Source organism: Haemaphysalis longicornis, unplaced genomic scaffold, assembly GCF_048455015.1.
Source record: "Haemaphysalis longicornis isolate Haplotype H1 unplaced genomic scaffold, Haemaphysalis longicornis Haplotype H1 scaffold_13, whole genome shotgun sequence".
Lineage (NCBI taxonomy): Eukaryota > Metazoa > Arthropoda > Arachnida > Ixodida > Ixodidae > Haemaphysalis > Haemaphysalis longicornis.
In genome coordinates this window covers 67390386-67395744 of record NW_027526233.1, presented here as the reverse complement: position 1 = coordinate 67395744, position 5359 = coordinate 67390386, and positions in this window count along the sequence as shown.

The following is a 5359-nucleotide window of genomic DNA, read 5'->3' as shown; positions in this document are numbered from 1 at the left end:
AACGGCTACAACACGCCATTCAGTTTCTGTTACACACCGGAAATAGTTCCGGTTGACTGGACCCTCGAACGGCGATGACAAGGGTACTATATCGTTCCTTAAAACTGCCGAAATCCACTTTCAGAGCCCATTACTAAGTCGGCCTCCTCCGGACACCTAGTGCTGCAGCGCCTCCAGTGACAACAAGACGTTCTCGGCCTACCCAATCATTTCAGGCTACTCTGTTGTCCTACTCAATTTTATCTTTCTTACTTGCGGCTATACTTCTTGCTCTCTGAGAAGCAGTCGTTCATATCACCACTGCATACATTTTCCGTTCTGGCACGTGTCCCTCGCAGGCTCAGCGTTAACTCATGGTACCACTATCTGTACATACATATATTGCCTTCGCTCACTCGAATTCCGGTCTCTTTTATTCGTCCGTGTCTTAGTCTAAGCTTAACGCAGAATAAACCTCAGCTTTCCAGTCAGTGGCGAAACTCTTGGATGTTGAACGACCACTGTGGAAGAACAATCAATACTGTATTAGACAGAAAAATATATTGCCACGTATTTAACTACCTTGGCCCAATTTTCTACGAAGTTGCGCTTCCAATATTCGTTGATATTGTACCAGTCAAGACAACCCACTCGCACTAAAACACCGCTCGTAGAAAAGCTCCGAAAACGTGAACTGTCCTGGGTAGTTTGGAACTACAGTACCTATAGTTTGAAAACACAGGGCTGGAAACATAGATGAGCTGGCGGCTCATCTCCCTTCGTGGGAGAACCTGCTGTTGTCCCTCAAATTTGCTAATTTGCCACTGAAAGTTCTCAATGACTGCGAGCTGCGATAGTCTCTTGTGAAGGCTATTACATTTCTCTCATAGAAGACCGCATTAGTACGCGCTAGAATATGCTGCACCCAGCTCGGCGAACGCGCCCTGGTTAGCGCGAACTCGGTTTCTATGCGCCCTCATCAAGGGCGACTGTCCTCACCTGGCGTGAAGAACAGCACGCGAGAGATAACGCACTGAAAACGCGGTCACGAAGTTGGAGCTGGACGACGCTGCGTGGTTTCCCGAGGCGCACGCTGCCATGCGTTTGGCAGTACTGATTTTTATGTTAACGCTACACGGCGGAACTGAAAGCTTAAACAACTGTGGTGTTACACCTCGCGAAATACGGAAACGCTAGAAAAGAGACCTCGCATGTTTTTCATTTAGCAGAACAGGGTGTGTGCCGGCTTCACCCCTTTTCGTATTTGTGGTGTGATAATATTACCTGTTCCTTTCTTTAACATTCAGTACTACTGCCTAAATAAAAGTGGCTCCGAACTCTTTTTTTCTCCCTTGCATCCACATTGAACTGATCGGAACTCTCTTTGTCGGTCCCCCAGTTGTGGTAATTACAGCATATGGATTTTATTTTGTTGTGATGAAGATTGCTGTATTCTTGTTATAAAACCATGCAGGCCGAGCGAGTATATTGGTGTTATCCAAATTTTCTATTAATAAGCCTAGCTGCTCCATAACGAGCTGTTGCTTCAATAAATATTCTATATGACACACGTCTTCCTTGGTACTTATGACATCTTCATGGCGGGGGGATATTGTGGAGCATACTAGCTCAAAGAAGGGGTGAGGACGGAGCACACCACAATTTTCTCTCATATACGATCGGAAGAAGGTAGGCTGACATTCGTGAGGCGAAGCTGGACCGTAGGTTTTCCAGATTGTGGGCCTTGTTAACAGCTGCGGCGTTGCGTTCGAGGCATCATTTGCCGCCCCGTTGGAGACAATTCTGTGGCTGAAGTAGTGATTCCTCAAAAGATGACTGAACGAGGAACAGTTGATTTAGTACGAGACAAGATGTTTTCTTCATTGCGGCGTTATACAAAATATAGGCAAACAAAATTATAAGCCACTTTTATCAAGAAACGTTTTATGTGGCACAGGCTAGCAGTGCACAGAATAATGCAGGAAATATTGGCGTCCGATTTATGAGAACAAAAATTTTGTGCGGTCAGAAAGCGATCTAGAAAACAAGTTCACCCTTCTAGAACACGACCCATGTTTTATTTAAGACTTACCATAGCAAATGAAATAAAAAACAATTGTTCAGAAGTAAAATTTTGCAGTTCAATCGGTATGGCTTCATTCGAGTCAACTGAGTACTCCAGGTATGCCTGAAAGAAAAAAAAATCACTTGGCTTTGAACAAGGATATTCCCAATAACTAGGTCACTTTAAAATAAAGAAGATGTAGCTGCCCCCCTGAAGTGCTTTTTCAGACTGTTAAATATATTATGCATTAAATAACGTTTCAAATGAGAGTATCAGTTGTGCCTTTTATTGACACATGAACGGATAGTTCCTTGTATAAACATGACTTCCTATCTACAAAAATGTTTTAATACATTACGTGGATCTAGTGTTTTTTACCTTACCTTACATTGGGGTGTGCTTTACCGTTATGCTTGCTGTTAAATAAAATCATTTGACTGAGTACTGTGAGGGGTGCATTGTGTGGTTGGTCTGTATTTTAGGAGTGTTTTTCATACTGTACTACCTGGTTTTGTACGGAATTTGCCAATGGCTTTGTATACGTACACACCAGTCTGGATGCGTACAAGCCCATATTCTTGAATGAGGCACTCAAGTGGGCATTCATGAGCCCACTACGCGCCTGTAGGCTTCAAATGCGAACCGAGAGCGAGCAATGACTGAGAGGGCCTCTGTTTTTCCGCAACGCGCCTTCCCTACTCTCTACGCAACCATCAAAATGTATAATTAGTTGCGGAAACAAGCCCACAAGCGAAGAAATTGACGCCGGATTGTAAGGAATACCCACTGAAGATTTCCTACGTGTACACGAACGTGTTGCACTCTTGGTGGCTACACCAATGCACATTTGATGGGAATCGCGCGCTGCGATATTTTCATTATCGGCCTACCACTTTGCGTGGCACGAGGAGACCATTTCTACAGCAGAGACTCCGGTGGCTTCAAAGTTTTAGAAGAGAAGAGGTTTTTGTCAAGCCTATGAAATGATGGGAAAGACGTACAGTCTTTCCAGCCGCCGGTTCTACCCGCTGGCAACATGGCTTTTTTTTTTTTACATACTGCATCCACTATTGGGTATATAGCAGTATTGGAATACGCGGCACAGTGAAGACAGAAGAGTGACGGAAGACGGAAAAGTGAAGACAGTTCGCACAGTTCATATAAAAATAAAAAAAAACTGACGAAACAACTGGCATTCTAGCAGCAACACAGAAGGAATAACGCAAGTAAAGTAGCGCCAAAGAATCACAATAGAACGATCAAATATGTGTACATAAATACAAATACACACACAAGTACAGTCTTCCCAATAAATAAACAAAAAACAGAAACAAACGTTGTACGTTTGCATGGGCTACACGGCTTGCATTTTGGTTAAGAAATGCCCCCTAGTCAAGGATGCACACGGGGCAGCTACGAATTTTACTGCTCAAGTGTTCGCGGAAAGAAACTATACTTAAACGTATCTGTGCGTGGGTGATAGGGGGAAACGTTAAGACCATGATTGCTTCTGGTCTCTGTCAGTCTAAAATATGTTACATAGTTGTTAGAAGACCGGGTGCACAAACCGTGAATGATACGATGAAAAAGTTTAAGCATTCCATTTCGCGCCGGGCAGACAATGTAGTTAGGTGTAGCGATACGAGTGCAGAAGATGGCAATAACGTACAGTCATACCGGCGAAAAATAAATGGGATGCCTTTCCTTTGAACGGCTTCAATTTTTTTATAAATCGATTTGACGGTAAGGGCTACACACGGTGCATGCGTGATCGAGTGTCGGTCGTATGAGTGTTTCGTACATTAGTACTTTAGTGTCTCTCGGTACCTCGCTGAGTGTGCACCTTAGATAAACCGATTTCTTGTTTTTGTACACGAGTATTCGATGTGTGTCGTCCAGTATGAGTTACTCGTGAAAATGATACCAAGGTACCTAATTCTTGAACTATTTGAAGGTTTATATGAGTGGATGTGTACGTGAAATGTGACTGCGGACGTTTGTTAGTAAAAGACATGGACACTGTTTTGCGGAAATCTACAGCCATCTCCCATGATATATTAAGTTTCTAATGACACTGCGGTGAGGTAATGCTGTCGGCCAGTATTAACCGTCAGCACAAAAAGAGATTTTGGAAGTGACGTATTAGGCAGGCTGTAATGGGGAGGGAAAATAGCAGCGGTCCAAGGACAGAGCACCGGCATACACCGGAAGTTACGCTAGATTTGTTTGATTCGGAACCGTTAAATACTCACACTGTGCGCGATCGCAAAAAAAAGTGTGACATTTATTCACAAAAAGCGGGTTTTTTAGTACGGCGTTTAGTTTGCCTATTAGTTCATTGTGGAGCACCCTGTCAATGGTTTGGGGAAATCAATGAAGATAGCGTAGACGGGTTCTCCAGAATCAAGGGCAGAAGAAATGTCGTGTACAAACCCTGTTAGTTGCGTCACCGTGCTAAATTCGTGCTTGAAACCATGCTGAAAATAAGACTACGTTGTGTTGTTCTAGATGCTGCCCGATGTGCTTATAAAAATTATATGCTCCAGTATCTTACATGAATAGTACGTTAATGAGATCGATGTATACATTTAATTGTATGCTTTTCACCAGACCTATATAAGGGTATGACTTGACAAAATTTCCGAGAGCTGGGCACTACGCCTGTTTCAAGAAATTTTTCAAATATTACGGTAAGATAACGGGATGTTCAAACGGATTAACTGACTAAACACTCTTTGGCAATACCGTCAGGACCTTTGCACTTCTTAATGTTTATTTTATTATTAAGTTCCGAAAGCCTTTTATGATAATAAAAATACCCGGTATGGCTAACGATGAGTTTGCACTATAAAACAAAGGGGTGTTGATGTCATCGCAAGTAAAAACAGACTAAAAAAATGTTCAACGCTTTCGAGAATACCGCTGAATCATTACTTGTTTCATTGTGGATGGACAACAAAGCTGACATTGCATGGCGGGGAAGAATTGATGACCAAAATTTGCATGGGTTACTGGATAATAGGCTGTGGTGTTCTACTCAAAAGACGTTCTTAGCAGAGTTCATTTTGCTCCGAAGTTCTTTTGCCTCAGCAAATCTGTTATCACCAGAGGGACAAAGGCACTATGCCTGTCTGATCCCACGAACACGTCATGAAAGATTCAAGATGTCGCAGTTCATCCGAGGAACATTGTAGAGTGCACGTTTTCCCCAATTGTTTAAAAAAAACCTACTCCAGCATCAACATCCTCGCACGTGGCAAGGGCTGAAAATGACTCAAATTTATCGGCTAAGCAATCAAGAATAGAAATGTCGTC